This window comes from Dasypus novemcinctus, chromosome 1 (genome assembly GCF_030445035.2).
Source record: "Dasypus novemcinctus isolate mDasNov1 chromosome 1, mDasNov1.1.hap2, whole genome shotgun sequence".
NCBI classification, from domain to species: Eukaryota; Metazoa; Chordata; class Mammalia; order Cingulata; family Dasypodidae; genus Dasypus; species Dasypus novemcinctus.
Window position 1 is genome coordinate 71,330,917 of NC_080673.1, and position 27,843 is coordinate 71,358,759.

Here is a 27,843-nt window from a genome sequence, read left to right on the forward strand (position 1 = left end):
CATAATTATTAATAGTAGTGCTTTTTGCTCTCAAAAGTTTCCCAATATAGATGATAATTATGAATCTCCCTATAATTTTTGGAAGCCATATAAATGGCACTTAAATATTGAAGATTTTTCAAATCTTAAAGCAAGGCATTTATTTTTACTGATCAGCCATATAATTTAGAACTTCCACCTGCTCTGAGAATCTGTCTCCTTCATTTAAATGCTCAATTTAATATGGGACTTGGGCAGGTCAATCAATTCTCCCCTTCATTTTGGCAGAATTTGGCTTAAATCTTGTAATCAAACCAGGCATCTTCCTATTCCCACTTCCAACTCCCAATCCAATTAGGTTTCAAACAGGAGAAACACCTGGGTACCCCTTACCTTTAAATATTTAAATGCACTCTTGGGTTTCCCAGCAATTTACACCCTAACCTTCACCACAGGCTTGTAAATCCCTAAACTGTGAGAGATCACCCCTTTCCCTTCCTGTGAAATGAGTGGCTCCCTGGGGAAAAGGGACAGTTGTAAACTCTAAGATTTACAAGCGTGTTGTGCTTTTTTAAGGTGTAAATTGCTAGGAAACTCCAGAGTGCTATTAAACATTTAAATGTAGTAAGCATCCTGCCCCTTTATCCACCAGGGCAGTAATATTGAGAAAGAGAAGAGAAAAGGGGAGCAAACAGCTTGACTTATTTTGAAAACAATATTCGAAAGAGCATCCTGGATTTAGCAGCAGAAAAACAAATACATCCTTAAAGATATTTACTTTGATTGTCATGTAAGAATTTAACATAATTATTTAATGTGTAACTGACATAACATGAACCTAATTATTAAATATTTGAAGCATATATATCCTCTAAACAGCCCAGTTACTGAAAATGTATTCATTGCCTATTTTGTCATTGTTTCATGATTAATTTCAGCTGTATTATAAGTAAATCTAATAACCAGAGCCTACAGGGAATTTATAAATTATCTTGTCTCAGTCACTACATATATAGAATGAAGAAGAGAGAGGACCATGAAACTTACTTATATAAAGTTGCAACTGCAGGGAAGTGGACTTGGCCCAATGGATAGGGTGTCTACCCACCACATGGGAGGTCCGTGGTTCAAACCCCGGGCCTCCTTGACCCGTGTGGAGCTGGTCCATGCGCAGAGCTGATGCATGCAAGGAGTGCCCTGCCACGCAGGGGCACCCCCCACGTAGGGGACCCCCACGCACAAGGAGCACAAGGAGTGTGTCCCATAAGGAGAGCCGCCCAGAGCAAAAGAAAGTGCAGCCTGCCCAGGAATGACGCAGCACACATGGACAGCTGACGCAGCAGGATGACGCAACAAAAAGAGACACGGATTCCCGTGCTGCTGACAACAATAGAAGCAGACAAAGAAGAACATGCAGCAAATGAACACAGAGAACAGACAATGGGGTGGGGGGAGGCGGAGGGGAGAGAAATAAATAAAATATATCTTTAAAAAAACAAACAAACAAAAAAAAGTTTTACCTGCAGTGAGCACCAGTTGCATTAAAGAAATGAAGTCCATGGGGGGTAGGCCTTTCCAATTTATTTTGATTTCTGGAATAGATACATTCTCTGCACAAGGTTTTCACAGCCACCTCAGAGATTGCTGAAAAAGCTGTGGCCAAAAAATACTGTTCTCCTGACCCAAAGATAACCACCTAAGAACAGAAACACAGGTGTTACTGTCCCAATGCCTATTTTGTGCTGTGAAGTAGGGCCCCAGGATTTTCTCTAAAATTCATAGCTGTACTCGCCAAATTTATCACCTAAGACTCCCAGGTGCAAATGCATACATGCATAGAAAATAAGAACATTCAGCTTATATATTTAGCTAATATGTTTTCTTATCTTCAGGTCAATGCTGTTGCCTTTGGCTTCTCAATCTTCATTTTTCCTTCACCACTTTGAATTAGAAAGGTGACAAATAATTGGACCATTTCAAATGATGAAATCCTAACAATACAATTTCTTCATTTTGGAGAACAGGGTAGAATGGCTTTGTTTCAAATGGTCATATCCCACTTTTCTATGTAATATGCAGGATTACCAAAGCATGGATAGAATTTACTGGTGTTTTAAATCCAGCAGCACTAGAAGGGAAAGGAAAAAGAAAAACAGATGTAATTCTGGAGCTTCTTGTTGCCAAAAGAAACATGAAACCACTGACATATTCTCTCTTTCTTCTCTTCTTTCTTTGTGTCCTGTGTTACCCCAAGCTTTCCTCATGTCTGCCTTGGGGTCCTCCAGCATCTTGTTACTTAATGTGGCAAGTGTTTGTTCCTGTGAAACTCTTCCTTGTTTGACTCCCTCATTGTCGCATCCTAATGCTTAACCCCTGAATTTTTATTACTTCTAGCAAGAAATTCCAATATTTCAGGTTATCCTCCTTAATCTCATTTCAACTGAGTTCCTTATGTAACAATTTTTTTTTTCAATTTCATGTTCTTTGCAAACTTTTTTTCTTTTATCCTGTTTATGGTCTTTTGGAGCTATTTTTCAAAGCATTTTAAAATGTGTATTTTAATCTTCCTAGTTTCACTCACTTGTCTAAAGGCTACCTCAACAAGTTTTTTTTTTCCCCTTACATATCCTTATTTCCATTTTTATTTTTCCATATGTTTAAGAGTGCCAGAACTTGAAATTTGGAGTTGATTGACTTGGTTCAGATCTTTTACCATTCATGAGTTGAGCAATTTACTTAACCTTCCTAAATTATCTATTAAATATAAATGGTAATGCTTGACAATGTTCCTGAAAAGATTAAGTATAATAATGTTTGAAATGACTGATATAATACCTGGTTTATAATAAGCACTCAATAAATAAGAGTTATTGCTACATTATTCTGTAACAGAGATTTTTCTTTAAAAAGGCAAAATTTGAGAAATTTTAGCATTTATCTGGAGATTTAAAAAAATTTTATAGCATGTATCTAGAATGAACCACAAGTGTCATTTTAAGAACACATCTTGAAGATACATTTTCAATGTAATTTGTGAGAGGTAGCATAGTCCTAATTAAAAAATTGACTTGTAGAGTCAGGTAAATTTTTGTTCAAGTCTGTATTGGTCAATCAAAGGGTGCTGATGCAAAATACCAGAAATTGGTTGGTTTTATAAAGGGTATTTATTTGGGGTAAGAGTTTATGGATACCAGGCCATAAAGCACAAATTTCTTCCTTCACCAAAGTCTATTTTCAAGTATAGGTGCAAGATGGTTGCAATATCTGAGAGGGTTCAGGCTTCCTGGGTTCCTCCCTCCCTGGTTCTTGCTTCTATTTCCTCTGTGAGCTTACTTTCCAGGGCTCCAGCTTAAGGCTTCAGCATCAAACTCCAACACCAAAACTTCAACTTCAAAAACCCTCAACTCTGTCCTTTGCCATGCATTTTATCCATGAATCACCACCCACAAAGGGTTGGGTAATCAATGCCCTAATGATGTGGCCCAATCAAAGCCCCAATCATAACTCAATCATGCCCAGGTACAGACCAGATTACAAACATAATCCAATATCTATTTTTGGAATTCATAACCATACCAAACTGTTACAAAGTCACTATTCCTTCCCTTAATTTGGTATATAGAAGTGGTCAAATAACTTAGCTTTTTGATCCTTGAAACTATTATCTGTTAAAAGGAAGTAACAGCACCTATATCATAGGGTTATTGTAAGGATAACAAGCAAGACTTGGAAAGTTGCTATCACAAGGCCTGATTTGTAATATTATATTACATAGTATAGAATACATACGACTTGACTTAGAAAACTTTTCAGTTGTTTTAGGAAAAAATATATCACAAGGAATTCCAAAGAGCCAAAAAGATACATTTTTCTGCATACATTGATATATTTGTAAATAGAGGCAACAGAAATGTACATACTCAAATTTGGAAGAACATTTAATACCTTTTATAAACACATTATATGATAAGTGCTTCAGAGTGGTCACAATCTAAGTACAACTTTGTGAACAGCCAAAAGATTAGGTTGAATGATCTTTACTGATTTCTTCCCATGGATTTCAGATTTATTTTCTGGAGAAATTTCCATACAACTGCCTTACAAGCCTGCTGATTTTTCTGAATTTGAGAATAACTCATTGGGTCTATAAACCTGTAGAGACAATCATAGATTACACATTTTAAAGTTTCTGAACATCTAAAGGATGAACTATTGTCTTGGAGATGTTTTACTCACCTCATAGTAGTTAAACCAACAGACACTGAGTTAAATGATGAATCTATAGTTTTATTCACTTTTTAATAAAACTTGGCCATATCTTTCATATTAGTAATGATGTCACAGATGGTTTTTAAAAATATAGAAATATTTCTGAAAGTGTAAATTAGTCTTTAAGGTTTTATAGTCATTTTAAGTCAATAATGCCAGTTTGTATTAAATTTAAAACCAAAAAAAGATAAAATTAACTCTTAAGTAACAAATAGTAAATATCAATCTTCTCTTTCTGAGTACTAGTAGGAGTAGAGCAGTCTCTTGAAAATTCAAAGATAGCATAAGTAAAGGTTTTAACATTTTACTTTTGAAAATAAATGAGATGACTATTACTGTTATACTATGGAAATTATCATTATGTACAAGGCATTCTTCTTAAACCATCAGTATGAGTTTCTTTTTCCTATCTGGTTGCATCATCGGCTTTTTGGTGCATTGCTTCGCCACACGGGGGGCCGGTGCCTCTTCGCGTAGTTCTCAGATGTTTTTTTTCTTTTTTTACCGGGAGGTTCCAGAGATCGAACCTGGGTCCTTCATATGGTAAACGGGGGCTCAATTGCTTTAGCCACAGCTGCTTCCCTCATTATGTCTTAATTAATTAATCTCTTAAATGTCTTAGCTAAGAGATGTGTCACATTACTATTATCTCCTTTTTTCACAAATGAGGAAACAGGCACAAAAAGTTTGAGTAATTTTCCCATGCTTAAAAAGCTAAAGGAGATAGAGCTAGAATTCAAACCCATAGAGTCTGCTTCCAGAATCCAGCTAATAATAATGATATATATGTACACAGCACATAAAGTTGAAAATTAATATGACATTGTCTTTTTAATATGAATTAAGAAAAAACACCTTTTAATATGCATATACATCTTACAAAGATAGATGTCTTTGAAATGAAAAACTGAACATTGAAATATTTGGTTCCCCAGAATTGATGAATGAACACAAGCAAAGATCTCTGGGTTTATCAAACTCCAGATGAATTTAATTAGAGGATATCAGTGTAATTTATCCAGCACTAGTTTCTATAAGGCTGCCAGAAAGCTTATTGTAAGTAAGGAGATCCAAAATATGGTAGAAATGGACTCAATTTGCATTTGTAGCATGGTGGAGTTGAGGAGTGGGAGAAGGGTTTTAAAGAACCTGATGAAAAAAACACAGAATCAATTCAGGCAACCTGCAGATGTTATTTTTAAATGTATTTTTTTTTTTACATTAATTTTGGTTGTTCCTCACATTAGGGATTTGGGATTAATGCAATATTTACAATGAATAATATTTACTGAGAAAAGTACTACTAGTACCTAACATAAAACATTAAAAGTGCTATAAAATGTTAATACTTACTCATGCAAAATAGATGAAACTACCACACCATGAGAGAATATCTCAAAATTTACAGATAATAAAAGTAGGAATAATATTAAAGGCATAATTTCTTATTAAAATTCTTATAGTAATTTAAACAGATAGGTAATAAAAATGTTTTATTTTCATTATATGATTGTACACATCAAAATCCAAGATAATACTTTGTTATTAACCTCTTAACCTCATGGAAGTTGTCAATTTTCCTTGTAATTATCATTTAAAATCCAGCACTTATATCCATGTATGTAATCATATCTAAATATTTACTGATAGATATTTTGAGCAAATACATTCTATTTTCATTTGTACAATACAATTCTCTATGCCTCTAATATTTTCTTACCCCATTAATGATTAAAAATGAAAATTTCCTATTATGTAACACAAAGGAATACCTGGGTTTTATGTGTATATGTTTCATAAAATGCCGTATAATTGAAGGATTAATTGATGATAGAAAGAAGACATATAGATAATTTCCAGGTATGGATTACTTCCTATACACTCTCATTACATTATTTATGAATTTCAAAATAAGAGAAAGATTTATGTTTGGAAACTAATCTATGACTCTGGGCATGATACAATTAGATTGTATTAGATTCACCTGAGATGTTTTTGATTAAATTACCTGTTAAGACTAGGGTTTTGATTCAACCACATCAGTAAAGTGTAACTCAGGTTAAGACCCCGCCCCCTTGGCGGGCCTACATAAAATGACACTTACTCAAGAAGAGACACAGAAGAGGAGAAAGCTCTGTCATTTTGATTCTGGGGCCCTGGAGAGAGAAGAGCCATTTGCCTGATAGTTTGCATCCGAAGAGAACAGAGCAGCTGAGCAGCTGAGAAGGCCCGAAAGACTAGGCAGAGTTTGCCCGCCATCTTGCTTCAGCACGTGGCAACTGACTTTTGTGAGAAAGAAGACTTGAGTTGCACTCTTTAGGGCCTCATACTGTAAGACTTTACCCCAAATAAATACTCTTTATAAAAGCCAACAGATTTCTGATACTTTGCATCAGCATGCCTTTGGCTGACTAATATACTAACAAACTCAAGTTAGTTGCTGTAGCTGACCCTTTGAATCTTTTAATGCGTTTTGAGAAGCCCTGCCTTTGGGAGAGTTCTCGGCACCTCATGCTGACAGCTCACATAGGAACTGCTTATGGAACACTTGCACAACAGGGTGGTGGCACACAAAAGCAATGGTTACTTAAAAAAATGAAAGATGTATAAAAAATACAATCTCTGATTGTTATTTAATATAACCATTTTTACTCCCTATTTGACAGCTATTTGGAAGACTGAGCACAAGACTGAAAATTTTGCTTTATTATAGCCCTTGGTGCAGCTTAAGAAAATCATAGATACAAATATATTTGTATCAATGTTTCTGAATGCTTTCTTTTCTCAAAATCACTTACCCTATCCTTCATATAGCTGATCCTAAGTGTCTAATCTCTTTTGCTATCAATTCACCTCTCCAGAGAAACAGATTACTTTCCAAACATAAATCTTTCTCTCTCTTTTTTTGAAATTCATAAATAATTTGTCAAACTGCCACAGATGGTAAATATACACATTACTAGGTCTTACCCAAATAGTACTGAGTCAGAATCTTGTGGGGTAGGGAGGAGGAGGAGTGAGTTGCATTTTAATACAGACATTTCCTGGTTCCTGACATAAGTCAGACCAAGTATCCCACACAATGTAAAATGATAAACTATGAGTTTTGGTGTTATCCCAAGTATGATGCTATATCTAGGAATTGCCTGAATCTTATTTATATTGGATGGAAGCAAAAATGTATACTTCTAGAATATATGTGACTCCAAAAACCTTCAGAATTATTTTAGACCAGTTGATCATATTTAATATCACTATAGAAACAGATCGAAATCAAACTTCTCATCTTATAAATGTCCAAAATTTGAATTGTGATTTTAGATTTCCCTTTTTGTTATTGTTGTTGTTATTCTCCTTTGGATTTACCTTGATTCATGGCTATTACTCTCAATTGTAAAAATAAACATTTGTAGAATTCCTGTGCTGTACCCTTTTTCCAGGTGTATCCATTTAAAACTGTGAAGTTTTATGTGGCATCCACCCTAAATAATCAATCAGGATAGGTCTTCTAAAAAATGGCCCAGTCTTATTCAGAAAATTTGTGACAAATTCAGTAAATTTAATCCTATTTTCAAATATGTAACCAAACTCGTGTACAGGTGAGGTGCATCTAAATAGGTTATAGTTAAAAAGAAAAAAAAAGTATTATATATCCCAATGGCTCTTTTTATAATACATAATCCAAACTTAAAATATGGTGAATAAATGTTTATTCTCTGCTATTTTCCAAGTATACAAATTAAATTTTCTTGTCTTTAATATCACATAATGTCATAATAATCATGAAATAACTAATTTGTAACAGAGTCCTATTTTTTTATAATGGCTTATTCTGAGTGAAATTAAAAAATAAATCGTAAAATTAAAATTACCAGTGTGTTCCATAGTGGAGGTATTCTCTCCCGCTATTGACAAATCTATCAAAAAATAATTTTTTTATTAAAATGTCAATGGAAAGTATTTGAAAAATATGTATGATGAATGTACAAGTGAGAGAAAAAATTAAATTTGGCAAAATTTTAAAACTTTCCCTTCTGTCTTCTCTATGTTCAATGTCACTGAAATCCAGAAGACAGAATAATGTATACCAGAATACATGGACTACCCCCATAGAAATTGTAGCACTCTCTTATTTTTATACCACTTTTCAACGAGGGGAGCAAATTCTAATAAATTTTAAAAGTATAAACAATACACGTATTATATTTTTATAATTCAACATACATAAAGACAAGAGAGACTCTTCTTGGTTGGAGTAAAAGCACAGAATGAGAAGGCTTCACAGGGGCAAGGGTTTGAAACATTGAGAAACACTGTTTCACAGGGTCAAGATAATTAAGGGCATGACTCCAAGTCTACCTCATTAACAGCAGACATTGGCAGCTCTTGCAGTGCGAAGTTGGGAAAGAAGTGGGGTTGGCTTCACCTCCTAAATCATCCCTCATTATAGCTAGGAAGTTCCGGCTCTATAAAACTTTTTTCACTAACATCCAGAAATGAAATCTGCCTGTTTAAACATCTGTCCACGCTCTTAAATGAGTAATATTTTCCTCTTTTCCATTGTTTTAAGTCAATACACTCCTTTTGCTCTTTATATATTTCTCCTTCTGGTTTTCATGGAAAGTAGCATCACTCTTTTCATTTTTCCTCTTTCATATGTGCATTTTTTTCTGGACCATTAAACTTGGTAATTTCAATGTTGTCTAAATTACAGAAGCCATACCCTCTGTCATTTATATTAACCAATTGACATTGAATCTAAGAAAAGCAATGAACATAAAATATTTCCTTCCCATTGATTTCTAATTATTATAGCAGGCATTTTTTTCAGGGATTAGGGAGCAGTTGTAAACTATATCTTTAGCAGGGTTTAGAGGGGAAACTGCCTAATTGCTATGAGAACCAGTAAATTTTCAATAATACAAATGAAGCCAGTCCTGCAGGTAGTTTTCAGGAGTAACAGGTCTCTCTCAACACTTTCTTTTTATCATGTTAGAAATACAGATTATCTAACAGATCACCAGAAAAATAAATATACATAACTTGAGGTAGTCTTCCATTATAATCACCTACACAATTATCAATGCCACATTTCGTACATTGTGTTTTAATCGAAAAGACAGCAAGATATTTATGTACTTTTAAGGGGCAAGATGTTTAGTGCCTTTTATAAAAGGTGTTTCACTAAACATATAAAATATATTGACCTTAGTTACAGGGCAACATTGTGAATATATCTGTGGTCCTCGTCCCATGAAGCGGTGAAATTCTCACAGACTTGGGTTAATATAATTTCTTAAGAATAATATTTGGACAAAAGATTATAAAGTTTGTAGTCATTCGTATGACCATTTATTCATAAACACCGATCAGCTATTTTATGCTGGTCATGGTACAAAGTTTGAGGAGGCAGAGGAAATAAAACATGCCCTTTCTCTTAAGAATATGGTTTCTTGAAAGAGACAGACACATAAATAATTATATTCACTGTGATAAATTCTCTAATGCTGACAATGGAAACTTTCACGGAAATTCAGAAGACGTTTTGAATAACACATTTTGCCAGGAGAAGTGAAGAAATTCTGGGGTAGTTTCTTAGAAAATAGATAATTTCTACTTATAGAGAACAAATGTGACAGTGACAAAGGAAGAAAGGCAGTAGAAACATAGAGGTAGGAAGGCATATAAAAAGGGCCAGGGTTTCTGAATGTATGTTTGGGTTTATTCATCATGGCTAGGACATGCAGAGGAATCTTACAGGGATGGCACTGGGAGGAAAAAGGTTGCATGAGACATTCTTGTGAGTGACTTGGCTGACACCCCTGATGTCTCAGAGATCAGAGACAGAAAAAGGGATGTGAAAGGGCCAAGGAGGTATTCTGTTGGCATAATTTCAATATCTGGCTTCTATTCCTCAGCTCCAGACTTAGTAAAAGCTTTCTTTTTGCAAAAAAAAACAAAAAAACAAAAGCAAAAAAAACCCTACTGCTTTAAAGCATTAGCGTTCATGAAATTTTGACAAGTGTTTGAAAATTTAGTGGGGTAAGTACAAGTCAAAATACTTCATTTCAAAGCTGTGAGGAGTTTCAGATTTGATTTGTTGAACTAGCAGACTTGTCCCAATCCTTTGAGTAGACTGTTTCTTTGTTGGAGAAATCAATTAAATGGTTCACTAGTTCTACACATGAAAAACACAGACTAGAAACTTAAAAGGTGGTTGTTTTAAGAGTATGTAGATCAAAGGGGCTTTGTATTAAAAAATGTGTAAAAGGTGGTGTATATGAAAGGCAGAATTACATTTCTAAGGATTATTCTCTTAAATACTTTTTATCTAAGCATAGTTTAAAATGAAATCCTGTTGCTTTTCTAAAAAATATGAATCTGAACCCAAAATATTTTATATGTCAAATTAATTTTAATTCTTAGCTTCCATTAAACTGAGTGTCAGAAAGTTAAACATCATTCCTCACAGTGAGTTCCCCACCTCACTCTTCACATCTTGCAACATCGCACTCCTTTTGGGGGGTATTCATCAGTGCTTGTGGAGATTGAATTACGTATGTCAGGGTAAAAGAGAAAAATAAAAACCTGTTCTTGATGTTTATCCCCTCTTGTGGATGTGAACCCATTATAAATAGGTCCTTGTGAAGATATTATTTCTAGTTAAAGTGTGACCCAAATGAGTGAAATTGGATCTTAAACCTTTTACTGGAAACTTTATGAGAGAAAGCAATGGAAAGGAGCTAGAAGCTGGAAGAGAAGCTGGAAGAGAAAGGAGAGGACATTGCCATGTAATGGGAGTGCCAAGGAACCTAAGGATGGCCGCATGCCTTCTAGCCTCTGAAACCATAAGCCAATACATTCCAGTTTTTAAGCCAACCCATTGTGTGGTATTTGTGTTAGCAACCTGGAAATAAAGACATGGTTAATTTCTGAGGTCTATGTTTGTGTCCTTCTATGGAGGTAGGTACAGATAGGACAGTATCTCCATTCTTTTGTCATTTGTTTATACAAGTCTTTAGAGATGACTGTTGCCCATTGTCCACAGAATATCCTGAAGTGTAGTGGCTTTCTGCTGGTTCTGGAACATCTTGTAATATCCTGAAATCTTTAGTCTCTAGTCTCTTCTGTCTAGTCGTACCATAAAACATTTCCCTTTCAGATCTTGCTACATCTTTGGTGAGTTGTTTGCAGCTGAACTTGTGCCTTTTTTCCTCCTGAGAAACACAGATCTTTCTGTCATGTGTACTCCCCATCTTGGAGAAACTCCTTCCTTGTTTGCTTGGGAAGCTCCACTCATATCCCAACTTCTCCAAGAAAATCTAAATCTTTAGACACTTTTCTCGTGTTTTCTCTTAGTAGCATTAATAATGATTTACCACTTCGACCATTTATTTTGGAAACTTACAATCCACCATATACTTTCCCTTGGCCAAATAAATGGCCTATATGCTTTCTCCTTGAATGGGGAATACAAAGAGGGAAAAACCAGAAGTTTGTGGGATCATGAATTGAAGTCTCAAAATATCATTTTGACAGCTCCTCCTTAGTAAAATCTCTATTTCCTTAAAACAAAATCAAATGCTTTTTTCCCAAGCCTAATCCCCAAGTGAAAATTGCAACCTAAATTACTGACCTAAATGGGTTTTCAAGCAACTATATCCTATATTCACAGCATCACCTGTGTTGGAAGGTTGATAATTTATTTGACTTATTCATCTAAGTGTTCAGAGGTTGAAGGGTGAATAATTATAATGGCGACCATATTGAAAGTTCATTCTTAACCTTTTGCATGTATGTCCTCATTTAATTAATTAAATAAATAATATATATGAGAAAGGTAATATATTATACTTTTTAAATACCAGATCAAGAAATTGAGGCACAAGAGCTTTCATGATTTTACAAGTCCCAGGACTAGGAAACGGAGAGCTGTGATTTCAGGCAGCCAGTCTGTCTCCAGAGCATGTCCCTGGCCACTTTGCTATGATAATATATCACACTCCACTCCCTCGGGGCAGAGATAGAATAGCAGGGTAGGGAGAATTTCCTCCGAAACCTGATAAGATACTAAAAGGCTTCAAATAACTGTGGTGGTGGCGGAGAGGGCAGTCATCTTTCCTTTTAAGCCTGCTCTGTAAGGATTTAATTTTTGGCAGATATTGTGGGTTTAATCTCAGCCAAATTCTTTGAGCATACTCTCTTCCTCCTAAGAGTCACTATCCATCACTAAGAGTATGTATCCTGTAGATTGGGAAGCTGGCCTCCCAAATCTGTTTGCCATCATTAGGAAATACACAGTACATGGGGTGGGGAGTTTCAGTGGGGTATATGTTCAGCTATTATCCTTACCTGGTATCTCCCACCCCTAGCTGGAGTGTTTTTGTCTTTTTGTCTCAGCTGTCTGTGGAGAGGGAAAATGGATTCCAACTGAAATGTTTTAGAAATGTTCTCCTTCTGAATATGGGCAGTGTCCTCTCTGGCTTCCTTGGGTAGTCTTATCTCCTCCTCTTGGCAAGCCAGCCCATGAATGACATGTTTAGGAGGACCGTCCCTTCATTTGTAGGACCACTGTGATGTCTTTACCTAGGTTCTAGAGACCCAGTGAACAAGAAAAAAGCAAATTTGACAAAAGTCCTCAATATATGGATTAACCCTTTCAATCAGCCTTGTTGGCAGGAATGAAACTGTTTCTACAGAAATTTTATTTCTTGCTCCAAGAAGGGGGTCAGTGTTATTAAACATTCAATATAGAAATTTCTTTCTAAGTATTTTATAGATCACCATGAAATGTAACCTTCTTAGTAAACTCCAACAACCTGACATTTTACCCTCACTGCTGTTTCTATGCGGGGGTAAAAAAAAAAATTCTTTGCAATGTGCTTTCAAGTTCAGTCTCATCATACACCCCTAGTACTCCTGAAACCACCAAAGACTACTGAGAGTATATGTCTTTTCTAAACACCAATTCACAAAAAGCTTTAATTATATTTTCTCGAAGTTAAGAAGTTAAAATTCTAGCAGTTTTACTCCTTTCCTGCTTTTAGATATGCCTTTCTTCCAAACAGCAGTTCTTGACAAGTCTCTACATGAGATTAGGTCTGACTTAATTTGAAACCTAGTGTGGTAGACTGAATTCTGTACCCCAATTTAGGCATGCTCTTCATCATAATCCTCATTCCTATGGGTGTTAATCCATGGTAAATTGGGCCTCTTGACCATATTTTTAGCTAAGGTGTGACCAGCTGAATGAGGGTAGCTCTTAAGTCATACCAGAGACCTTCTGAAAAAAAGAACACAGACATCAAAAGTAGAAGTTCACAAAGGAAGAAGCTGCCAGTCAGCAACAGAAACCGGATGAGCCAAGGAAAGAAGATATTGTCATGTGATAGGAGGCAGAGCTATAAGCCAAGGCACCCCAAGGATTTCAGGCAGCCAGTACCAGAATGCTGCAAACTCCAGGAGAAAGCAAACCTTGCCAATATCTTGATTTTAAATTTCTTCAAGCCTCAAACCCATAACAAATAAATTCTTGTTGCTTAAGCTGACATATTGTGTGGTATTTGTCAGAGCAACCTGGCAATCCAAGGCACTCAGGTTAAGAATCAATATTTTTTATTATTCAGCTTACTTCTGAGCCTGAAACAACATATTAGCATAATGAAGGAAAGTTTAACTTCTGTTCTTTTCAGTGTGGTTCTGGGGTTTGCCTCTGTTCTAAGGCATTAAGGATTTGTACCCAAATCCTCAGGTTCAGTGGGTCATAGACTGCCACTGGATGTGTATAATCTCTGTCCACTTATTTCTTCAAGTTCCCATTGCTTTGAGTTGCTGTCATCCCATAATAGGTGCCCCCTTGCCACACGATATAGATAAGACAGAAAAAAAAATTCTAATCAGGTTGTAGATAAACAATGAGGAAGATACCTGTGGTTTTACAGAAGTGAAGGGTCCCTAGAACAGCCTCTTAAGATAAAAGTGACCTTGATTAGACAGCTGACTCCTATGATGCACAGATTACACTATTGGACAAAGGAATTTAAGTAACTCTAGAAGCAAAGCATCTGAGGTTGGAGAAGATACGCAATTCAGGAACAACAGGCAACATTTATGAAATGATGAGAACCTGGTCTAGGGTAGTGGTAATAAAAACAAGAAGCTGATGTAATTTATAGACAGTTATGAGATGGTACACAGAGTTCTTTGTAAGCTATGGCATATGGGGCACTAAGGGGGAGAAATTGTAGATGTTTGCTAAATGTTTGACTTATGGAATTTAACTTATGGTGATGCCATTAAATAATAAAGGAAATATAAGGGAAAGAAGAGAAAGGGCTAATTTTCCTGAGAAGAAATGGAATTCTAAGTGTGACCTATGCATTTAAATTTTCTGCCAACTATCCTGATAAAGATATAAATTGGCAGTTAAGAACTTGATCAGTAAGCTCTTGAGAGATAAGGGTCAGAAAATTAAATGAGAAACAAGAAAAATTCACTGGTGAATAGGTAGGTTTTTAGATTATCCAAGTAAATGTGATAGAACTATAAAATACACAAATATTCAAATAATAGGCTTAGTAAGAAGGCTTGGGAGGGCTATTCATGAGATTGGAGATAGGGAAATGCCAGGAAGAGAATTGAAAACCCAAGGATACAAGAAGAACGAATTTTAAGATATAAGAGGGCTCAATATTTTACGTTACAAAGGTATAAGCAAGGTGAAAAGTGAAAAGGTGTCTATAAGATTTTGAATCCATGAGATCAGTGGTTAAATCAAATTTTACTAGTATTATGTGATAGAGATTAGATTGCAAAATTTGTTGAGAAAGTGAAGTCTCAGAATATCAACCATGCTTTTAAGAAGACTGGATATGAAAAAGGATGATTTGGACACACACCAATTTGTTTCTAGGAGAATTTTGAAAAGAGAAGAGATATTATAGTTATATTTTTTTTATTTATTTGGAAGGAGAAACTGGAAATTTATCCAACCAAATGGAACATCTAAAGAATAAGGTTTATGATAGAAATTTACTCAATGGATTTCCTTGTCTTCTAAGAACTAAACCTATTCCATCACTTTTCAGAGGATCAGAAACAGTTTGGAATAATACATTAACACGATCATGACCACCTTGTTTCCTCTCTCTGTATCTGTCTTCCATTTTTTCCATTTCTATAAGCCTAGTCTTAATCTACATATCTCATTCAAGGAATCAGAATGCATACTATCCCAGGGATAGGGCTTATCACAGGGAGAGTTTAAAAATATCCAATACGAGAGAGACCCAATTTAATCAATGTGGTTGCTATTTTAGGTTTAGAAACTGCTTTTCAAAATAGTTACTATAACCACCTACTCACTTTACCCACCAATTCTAATATCTGAGTTTCTTGACTACCTGAGGTTCTGCTATTAGGGCACCATTTGTAAATTCTTGTCAGAAAGCCTCGAATTATATTTGTGCTTGAATTATTACCTATCCCTACCATCATGCTACCCACATACTGGAATATGTTTACCTGGTAGATGTGAGTATATTTGCCTTCAGTGGGACTACCTAAATTTCTCTATATAAAGAAGGCTCATTTTATTTTTAAGTCCTAACTTTTCCAATTCAAGCCTATCTCTCTAGTGGTTCTGAATTCAAATTCTGACGTGTCCAAACTCTTCTTTCTTTCCTTTACTCCCCTCCTATTTTACAAGAGTTTTCAGAAGGATAGGCTTAAGGATGAGATGGTGGGATAGGGAATATGTGGAGAGAGAGGATCAGATTAGGTCATAGCCAGTACTGTTGCAAGATAAAGAGCCTAGCAAGATCAGTTATTTTTCCTGTCATCCTGATTTATTTTCTCCACCATTCTTTAGGCATTACAAGGAAAAACTAAAAGGCCAAACTTAAGAAAATAAAATAAAGAGAATGAAGAAGAGTTACCTTTGTCTAGAATGGAGAAATAAAACAAATGCATAAAATGAAAAGGAGATGATATAGATTTAAAACAACATCAACGAACAGAGAACATTTTATTTAGTGTGAAAAATACAGGGAAAAGAGTCTGGAAATGGTAGAAATAATAAGATCAGCTATGCTACAGCTGATTTACTCACCTTATGTTGATGCTATTTTATTCACTACGTCAGATTTGCAAAAATAATCACGACATTACTAGACCTTTATAAAATGGAAAAGAAACAATATTTGTCTTCATTTTGGATACTTTGGATGAAGGACCCTATTATATACTCACATTTTCATTAATATACTAGAAAACATATTTGATTGCTTAAAGTGTTATAGCTGCTAACCTGTACATTTAATATGGTTTTGTTATATCAAGATCCATATGCATGGTAAGCAGAAAACATTTACCTTAGCTTGGTCCAGAATAATCGAGTTCATTTATAATCTGCAGTCTACTGGCAAGAGACCTGAATAGCACGCTGGGAAGACTCAGTTTGATATGGGCCTTCTCCCAATGTCTGTAGTTACTGGCAATACATCCCTGTTGTTATATCTATAATCCACATGCCATTGAGAGGTTACATTCTAATGACTCTGCCTGGACAAGGTGAACTTTTGAAACAGTTTGATAATGTTATTGTCCTTTGGTTGAAATTTATCCTATCGCTTTCTGATTTGGCCATTTTAATAATCAGTTGTTAAGGTAGTGATGTCTTCTTTGTCTTCACAAATAAATAAAATAATGAACTTCTCTGAAAACATTGTACTTAGATCACATTGAGAAACTAATAATAATTATGTAAGCAATTACTCTCTCTTAAAATATGAAATATTCTTTTACATAAGGAACTGAAAATTAAACATGTATTTCATTAAGAACAAAAACTACAATGTAATCATTTAATATTTCAATATTTTAATCAATATGAACAACTAAAATAAATAAGTTCCAAGCTGAATTTTAAAGGTCAGTTTACATGATTTAATAAGTAAAAGATATTAATATTTGATACATAATGTATTTTCACTATCCTCCCTAAAGAAAAAATAGTAATATACAGCAAAGTTACTAGATTATGATGATTTTATAGAGTGCTTACAGCTCTCACTGGGTAGCGTGTTTTGTAATGATTATCTAATAAAAATGGAGAAAGAACAACCCTGTACAAATTTGTATCAATGTCAAACATAACTCAGTTACCCTGCCTGGAGGTCAAAATCTATTACATCCTAGTGAAACAGATGGATTTTCTATTTTCCAATTATAAACTAAATCTTTACTGAGGTTAAAAAGCATGTTTTTCAGAGAAATATATTTGCTTAGGATGCAACAATGTACACTTCAGTTTATAAAAACAGTAGTAAAATAAAAATTTAGCAGAATGAAAAGCAGTAGTCACACTAAAGAAATAATGGTATGCGTGGAATTACATCTCTCTATATTTAATTATCCCTTAGGCATCCTAATTAAATCAGTAGTTCCCATAATTCATATATGAACTTTCTAAAAATATTTTATTTAGTATTAAACCCAATTATTTATTTCATATTGTTTTGAAAGTTGATCTTAAATTATACTTTGCTTTGCAGATTAAGAACATAAATATAGAATAAAATGGAATTTCTCATTAATTATCATCATCAATATATACAATTGCTTTTTAGTTTTTAAATTTTTTATTTTGAAAAATAAACTAACAGATACTAACCTTGGAAGAATTGGATAAAGATTTTTTTTTTATTTCTTTGAACCACTGGAGATTAAATTGCCAGTCTGATACTCTATCACAGTCAAATATATTAGTTTATATCTCCTACAAATAGGGCCATGATTTGACATAGCCATAATCTATCACCAAATCCATGAAATTTACATTCTTACTTTATTATCATTTAATCCTTAGATTCCATTTCATTTTTTCCAATTGTCCCAATGTGTTTTTAATAGAACAAAGAAAAACAGTGAGAGGATTGTGGTAAGATGGCAAAGCAGGAAGCTCTAAAAATCTGCTCTTCCACTAGAACAAGTATTGAACAGGCAGAAACTCTCTAAAGTAACCGTTTTGGCACTCAAGAGTCCAGTAGAACACTGTACAGCATCCAAGGAAGAGAAGGAAGAAGAATCTGGTAAATTATGGTATTTTTCATGTGGCAGTTAATGGCACTCATTTCCATTCTTGCAGGGGGCAGCAGTGGGGCCCAGCTCTTGGGATAATTTACTGGTGCCAGAAACAGATATAAAAATCCACTTCCTCAAGATCCAAAATGAGCACAGTCTGATCATTGATCAGACTTTTGGATTAGCTAATTTGGATCTCTGTGGGCCCAGCTATGATGATGGCCATTGCTCTAATCTGCTCTGGACAATGGTGGCAAGGAGAACTAACAGCGATATACTTCCTCAGAGCTGCAGGGGACAGATGAAAGGATACATTTGCTGGCCTGGCCAAGAAAGAGCATCATTGGGAAGCATGGAGGAGGCTCCTGCACACTACACCTTACACCATCCCCTCTTCATTGCAGTTTGGGCTGATGCTTCCATTGTGGGACACTGGTCTTGTTCCATCTGGGAAAGACCGACTTGGGAAACTCTTCACCAGTGTGCTCTTTCTCTCAGAATTTGCCCTTGAGGCAAAAGAAGTTTTAGACAAAATTAGCAATATAAAAGACAATTAAAGCAGATGGCCCAGGGAAAAGCCTTACTGCTTTAGGTACAGCAAAGGAACACCTGGAAGAAGGAGAAGAATTCTCTCCTGGGAAATAGAGGGGATAGACTAAGAGTCTTTGAAAAAGAGTCAGGAGGTCATCAGAGCGGTCACACTTACACACACCTCAGCAGGAATCCTGAGAGAGCCAAAATAGATACAACCCCAAGTACTGGTTCTCCTCAGGACTTTGGAGACCCACAGGTTCTATGGTCATGGCAGATGGCTCTGGAATTCAGTGCTATGTTAGTTGGCCCTACTTTGGAATTTGTGTTCCTGAGTGTGATGGAGTTGGACTTAGATATGACCTTTCTACACATGCCTCTTCTGTCACTTTTGCTGAACCTCTGGTTGGCACTAGGGTTGGTGAATACTCAGGAGACTTGAATCTCTGGACTGTCCATGTGCCAGCTGAGCCCTGAGCCTCAGCAGAGTTGCAATTCCTGCCCTCTGGTTCATTGGACTTACCCAGGTGAACTAACAGGGAAGTGAGAATGGTCAACCACCACACCAGGGAACCAAGAGTGCCTACAACTGCAAGGAGGAGTAGTGCACCCATCATCCATGTGGAAGCTAAGCCCCCTCTCAGTATAGAGGTGGAGTGGACATCACCATCCCAGGATCCTCAGGATGGAGGAATAAAATATGGATTAGAGTGTACTGATATTCTACTATAGAACTATTGTGACTAGTAATGGAAGAAATTGTAGCATTGATGTGGAGAAAGTGGCCACAGTAGTTGCTGCGGGCAGGGAGAGGGAAGAAAAGATGTGATGTGGGGTCATTTTCGGGACTTGGAGTTTTCCTAAATGATATTGCCGTGACAGATGCTGGATATTATATATCCTGCCATAACCCACTGAATGTACTGGAGAAGAGTGTAAATTACAATGTAAACTATTATCCATGTGGTGCAGCAGTGCTTCAAAATGTATTCACCATATGTAATGAATGTGCCACCATGATGAAAGAGGTTGTTGATGTGGGAGGAGTGGGGTGAGGAGGATGGGAGTTATATAGGAACCTCTTATATTTTTTAATGTAACACCTAAAAAAAAAATAGTCGTAGAACAAAAAAATAAAACAACAAAACTTCTATAAATAGAGCATCTCCCAAGGCCATGAAGAAGCACAAGTCCACGATAAGACACAGGCACAGGAATGAGAGAGAGGATCCTACACTTTGTATTTGCCTTGAGTGGACCAACGTGATAGGAAAGTTAACAGTCAAGAAAATCTCTGTCATATCAACAGTTGATTACAAACTCAAGAAAGAAACATGTCACGGAATAAAACCCAGAGTTAACATTAAAACCCTTTTTAAATGTAGAGTGTGCAACAAAATATGAGCCAAACAAACAGGAAATGATGGCCCATCCAAAAGAAGAGGATAAAAATCCAGAAGACATCACTGAAGATCCGACTGTGGACATACCAGGCAAATATTTTTAATTGATATTCAATATGCTCAAAGTGATGAAGGAAAATATTGAGAAAGAACTAAACTGTGTAGGAAAACAGTAATTGAACTATATGAAAATCTCAACAAAGAGATAAAAATTTTAAAAAGGAACCAAACAGAATTACTGGTATTGAAGACTACAATAAATTAGATGAAAAATTCCCAGGAGAGTTTCAACAACAGACTAGTACTGGCAGAAACTTTCCTCAGATAACTCAAAGAAAAGACAATTGGAATGAGTCAAACTGAGGATCAGAAAGAATAAAGAATTATAAAAGTGAAAAAAGTCTAAAAGACCTTTGGGACATCATCAAGTGTCCCATTATGCACTGTAGGAGTACCAGAAGGAGAAGAAAGAGGGAACAGGCCAAAGGAATAATCAAAGAAATAATTAAAGAAAATTTCCCAAACTTAGTAAAAGACATAGATATGCACATCTAAAAAGCCTAGGGTTCACCAAACAGGATAATCCTGAAGAGAAATACACCCAACACATACTGGTCAAATTGCTGAATGCAAAGGAGAAGAGCGTTCTCAAAGCTTCATGAAAAAATGTTATGTAAAGGGAGTATAAGTTACATTAAGAGCTGATTTCTCATCAGATACATCGAGGCAAGAAGGCAGTGGATTGAAGTACTTAAAGTACTGAAAGAAACAATCATCAACCAAGAATTTATATCTTTGAGACTTTCTTTGAAAAATGAGGAAGAGATTAAGACATTCCCAGATAAGCAAAATCTGAGGGAGTTCATTTCCATAAGACGTGCCTTACAAGAAATGCTAAAGTAGGTTCTTCAGTCTGAAGGGAAAGGACACTAGACAGCGGTTTAAAGTGCCACACAGAAATAAAAATATATGGTGAAGAAAACCAACTGGGTAACTATAAATAGCAGGTTTTTTTAATTGTAATTTTTTGGTTTGTAACCCCTCTTCTTACTTCATTAACTGTTAACTTGCAAATACACAAAAACTAATGATAAATCTGTGGTTATGTACATAAAAAACACAAAGATAAATTTGTAACAGTTACAAAAAAAGACAGAGGGGTATAGGAATATATTATGTATATGTTTTTTTTAAAGATTTATTTTTATTTTTTTCTCTCCCCTTCCCACTGTTATCTGCTTTCTGTATCCATTTGCTGTGTGTTCTGTTTGCACTTGCACCCTTAGTGGCACCAGGAAACTGCGTGTCTTTTTGTTGCATCATCTTTTTGCATCAGATCTCCATGTGTGCCGCGTCATTCCTGGGCAAGCTGCATTTTTTTTCACGTGGGGCAGCTCTATTGCAGAGCACAATCCTTGCCCATGGGGCTTTGAAGTCAAGTTGGTATCAAACTAAATATAATTATTATATATTTATAATGTTAAACTTTGATCCCATTTCAACTACAAAGAAAATAAATGAAAAGTACATCAAAAAAGAAATGAGAAAGAAATTAATATGATATAATACAAAAATGAAATAAATATGAAAATAGGCATTAATGGAGAAGTGAGTGACAAAAAATGGTATAAGAGCTACAAATACTGAGTAGCAAAATGGCAGAAGAAAGTTCCACATTATCAGTAATGACTTTAAATATAAGTGGATTAATCTCTCCATCAAAAAGGCAGAGATTGGCAATTGCATAAAAAAGAATGACCCAACTATATGCTGTTTACAAGAAACTCCCCTTAAATTCAAAGATATAAGTAGGATGAAAGTGATAAGATGGATAAGGATATACTATGTAATTAGTAACCAAAAAACTGAAATAACTATAGTAATATCAGATAAAATAGACTTTAAGTAAAAAACTATTATGAGAGATAAAGTCATTATATACTGCTAAAGCACTGAATTTAACAAGAAGATGCAACAACTATAGATATATAAGCACCTAACTGCAGAGTCCCCAATATATGAATCAAATACTAATGGATTTGAATGAAGAAATAGATGGTTCTACTTTAATATTAGTAGTCTTTAATACACCAATTTCAATAATGAATAGATCATCTAGAAAAGATCAATGAAGCAATAGAAGACTTGAACAATACTCTAAACCAACTAGACATAAATTACACATATATAATACTTCAATAACAGAATATATATATAAATATATATATATAATCTTTTCAAGTGCACATGGATCTATTCTCTAAGATATACTATAACTTAACTCACAAAACAAATCTCAATAAATTCAAAAATATTGAAATTATATACTGTATTTCTCTGACCACAAAGGAATAAAGCTAGAAATAAAGAGAAAAAAGGAAAATTCACAAATATGTGGAAATTAAGCAACATACTCTTAAACAACCAGTGGGTTAAAGAGGAAATTAGAAGGGAATTTAGGAAATATGTTGAAGTGAATGCAAATGAAAATGCAACATACCAAAATTTATGGAATGCAGTAAAGGCACTGCTGTGAGAGTAATATATAGCTTTAAATGCTTACAATACCTTTAAAAGAAGAAAGATTTCAAAACAAGTCCTAACCTTGAAACTGGAAGAACTAGAACTTGCCAAAAGCAAGCAGAAGGAAGGAAATAACAATTAGAGATAAAGAAATAGAGAAAATCAACAAAATCTACAAGTGGTTCATTGAAAAGGACAATAAAATGGACAGACTTTTAGTTTGACTAAGGAAAAAAAGAGAGGACACAAATTAATAAAATCAGAAATGAAAAAGAGGAGATTACTACCAACCCCACTGAAACAAAAAAGATTATAAGAAGATACTATGAAATACTGTATGCTAATAAATTATTCAAGTTGGAGGAAAGAGTTAAATTCCAAAAACACACAAACTATGCTGAAACAAGAAGAAACTGAAGATTTCAATAAACCAATAACTAGTAAAGAGATTGAATCAGTAATCAAAAAGCTTACAACAAATAAAAGCCCAAGAGCAGATGACCTCACATAAGAATTTTTCCAAATATTCAAAAAAGAATTAGCACCAATCCTGCTCAACACTTCCAAAAAATTGAAGAGGCCAACATCATCCTCATAACAAAGAAAGAAAATTGCAGACCAATTTCTGTTATGAATATAGATGTAAAAATTCTACAACAGCACATTAAAAGAATTATATGTTGTGTCAGGTTGGATTTATCCCAGTCATGCAAGGGTGTTTCAACACAAGAAAATTAATTAATATAATATACTATATTAATAGCATTATGGAAAAAAAAATACATGATCATCTTAATGGATCCAGCAAAAGCATTTGACAAAAATCAAGCACCACTTCTTGATAAAAATACCTAGAAAACTGGGAATAGAAAGACCCTTTTTTTATATTTTAATGGGACTGTATGAAAAAACCCATGGCTAACAATCAAGTTAATGGTGAAATACTGAATGCTTCCTCTCTAAGATTAGAAATAAGACAAACCTGCCCACCGTTACCACTGTTATTCAACATTGTACTGGAAGTTCTAGCTAGAGCAATTTAGCAGGAGAAAGAAATAAAAGTCCTTTAAATCAGAAATGAAGAAATAAAGCTTCCCCTATTTGCTGATGAAATGATCCTATATACCCCAAATCATAAATAATATCTACAACTAAGCTCCTAGAGCTAATAAATCAATTCAGCAAAGTACAGTGTACAATATCAACACTGCAAAATCAGTAATGTTTCTACACACTAGCAAAGGACAATTAGAAGAAGAAATCAAGAAAAAAATTCCACTCACAATATCAATGAAAGAATCAAATATCTAAGAATGATTCTAACAAAGGATATAGAGAAAACTATAAAACACTACTAAAAAGATTTGACTGTGACTCTAGCAATGGAAGAAATTATATCATTGATGTGGAGACAGTGCCCACAGGAGTTGCTGAAGGCAGAGAGAGGGAAAAAGAGGTATGATATTGGGGCATTTTCAGAACTAAAAGCTGCTCTCAATGATATTTCAGGGACAGATGCAGACATATATCCTGCTATAACCCACTGAATGGACTGGGGGAAAGTATAAACTGTAATTCATGTTGTGTAGCAATGCTCCAAAATGTACTCATCAAATGCAATGAATGTACCACCCTGATGAAAGAAGTTGTTGATGTGGGAGGAGTGGGGAGTATGGGGAGTGAGATATATAGGAACCTCTTATATTTTTTAATATGACATTTTGTGTGATCTACATATCTTTATAAAAAAGATAATAAAATTTTAAAAAAGATAAACAGGACCTCATCAATATTAAGAACTTTTATGTCTTAAAGGATTTTACCAATGAAAGTAAAATGGCAACCTATACAATGGGACAAAATCTTTGGAAATCAAATATATGATAAGGATTTAATATCCAGAATAGATAAAGAAATCCTTTGACTAAATAACAAAAAGACAAACATCTCGATTACAAAATGGACTCGAATAGACTTTTCTCCCAAGCAGATATAAAAATCACCAGAAAGCACATGGAAAGCTTCCCTCTATGATTATTATTTGGGAAATAGACATCAAAATTACCATTTAATAACCATTTCATTAGACTGGATACTATTTAAAAGGAATGGAAAATTTCAAGTTTAGGAGAGGATATAAAGATATAGGTACACTCATTCATAACTGGTAGGAATGTAAAATGATATAGCCACTGTAAAAAGAGTTTGACAGTTCTTCAGAGAGTTCATATAGTATTATTTATAACCTGTCAATCCCTCTTTTATGTATATATACAAATGAATTTAAAGAAGGGACTTGATAGATACTTGCACACCAATGTTTATAGCAGCATTATTCACAATTGCCGAAAGATAGAAGCAACCCACGTGTCCATTAACCAAAGAATGGATTAAAAAAATGTGGTATATACACCCAACGGGATATTGTTCAGCCATTAAAAAGGAATGAAGTTCATTTAATTATGACGACATGGATGAATTTTGTAAACATCATATTTAGTGAAATAAGCAAGAGACAAAAAGAAAATATTGGATTACCTCATTGATAAGAAATAATTAGAATAAACAAACTCATACAGTCAGAATTAAGAAAATAGGTTAACAGGAGATAGAGTGAGGGTTGGAAATAGAGCATTAAGGCTTAAAATATACAGAGTTTCTATTTGGGATGATGGAAGAGATCTGGTAATAGATTGTGGAGATGGTAGTACAATATTGTGAACTTAAGTAATGGCACTGAATTATACATTTGAATGTGGTCAAAAGGGGAAATTTTAGGTTACATATGTTACTAGAATAATTTTTTTTTTAAATCCATGGAAGTATACAATGTAAACAGTGAACCTTAAGTTAAACCATGGACTGTAGTTAACAGTACAATTTTAGTATTGTGATTTCATCAATTATAATAAACGTACCACACTTATGCAAGTTGCTAGTAATAGGATGGTATATGGGAAACCTATATTTAATGTTTGATTGTTCTGTAAACTATCAACTTCTCCAACAAAAATAAACAAACAAATAAATATCCACTTTGATATCATAATTGCATTTAATTGCCATACCCCTTTATAGACTTTCCATTGAAATATTCCCTTGTTCTTTACTTGACTTTCAGGACCTTGCCATTTCTAAGTTCATAGGCTGTTTTGTATTCTCTATTACAATTCATGTTTGATTAGATTTAACTTACGGATCTGAGTCGAGAATATCACTGAAGTCATGATGTGTTCTTCTTATTGCATCTTATCAAGTGGTGTTTGATTTCAATATTTCCCACTACTGGTGATGTTTACTTTGATCACTTTGATCACTGATCACTTGACTACCAAGTACTTCCACTGCTAAGTAATGCTCTTTTCCTTTACAAAATTCATTTTGTGAAGAGGTACTCTGAAATAATAAATACCCTATTTCCCAACTAATTTCTATCTACTGCTTCATTTTTATATCAATATTGACACATGATATTGTATTTTATTTGATGAATTAAGCCCCATATTATTGTTATTTATTTTGATGATCAAATTAGCCCTGATCTGTCCAGTGACACCCCATTCAGACTGCCTTCTGGGTCTTTTCCATCATTCTTTCTTTTTAGCATCACAAATATTCCAGCCTCATCTTGTATTTTCTCTCCTAAGCTCTTATTTAAAATCAAGATTGCCTTACACTACATTTTTCTACTTGTAAATGAATTTTTAAAAGTAATAAAATTTTCCCACTGAGGAGCCAAACCTTTAGAGCAGATTCACACTTTTGATATAATGCATTTCCATTGAATGAAACATGTTAGGCACTTAGATGCAAACTTCAGTGTCAGCACTCCTGTCTCCCAGGAATTAACAGTGAGGAAACAAACAAAACAAACAAAAATCAAGCCAAACAATAATAATAACAGAACTAAAAGGAGCATCTTCATATGTTCAAGTCTGGTTAAGTTTTACTGCCCATTGATTTATGAAAACTCAGGTTGAGAACAGTGGTTAATGGATTAGAGACATAAATGCATGTTTAATTTTGACCCTGGTACCAAAATATATATGTGAAGCTTACATAAAATATTATTTACCACATTTAGTGCACAAATAATTCAGAGAAAATGATTCACATGCTCATATAGTCACTGAAGAGTCAGAAAGAAAGGACAATTCTTCAGGAGATATGAAGGAAAATGATTTGCAGATATCTTAGTTTATACTGAAATTATTAGATCTAAGTGACTATTAAGCCCTTTATTTAACTTACACATGCTGAATTAGGACACACTTCTCAAGAACTGGCAAGTCTATTCTGAAATAAATCCAATATGCAAATCTCTGAGAAGAACAAGTTCACTGAGTGGTGTGTAAATCCATGGGAGCTGAGGCTTGTGGGAGCCTGCACATACAAAGCCTGAGACCAATGTGCCTCAGGATCTGCAGCCAGGCCTGCCGTGAAGAGAAATAACCATTATAGACTTGTCAGATTTTATGAGACGGTTTAGATATAAACATCATGGGTAGCAGCCATATCCAGTCTTTCCAATCCTCTCTTCTCTCTGTGTAACTGGGGCTAAAACCTACACCAATGACTATTGGGATTTGTAACACCCTTTTGCCAACAACAGAGGCCAGACAGTCATTAAATTGGATATAAACAAGGCAGGAATTAAGAATGGTGAATGGGCGATCCAGACCTCCTGTGAAACCATCTGGTGAAAACTCAGATTTCCCAGATGTAATCTTAGGCCTTGGACTTCAAATCAGCAGTGGCTTCCTGAAGAAAATAGAGGCAAGCTCATTTTGAGAGTGACTAGGTGGCAGAGAAAAAACAATCTCTATGGGAAGCAAATAGGAGAAATATATATATTCACACACATATATACATCTGAACTCTCCTGGTTTCACTCTGACCGTATGTGTATACACATATATGTGCACATTTATGCATATATCTCTTGCTCTCATTTCATCTGTATATCTATCCATTGGATTGACTCAGATGAATTTTAATAATCAACATCTCTTTTTTAAATAATTAAATGAATTTTAATTCTATGTCAGAAAGTGAA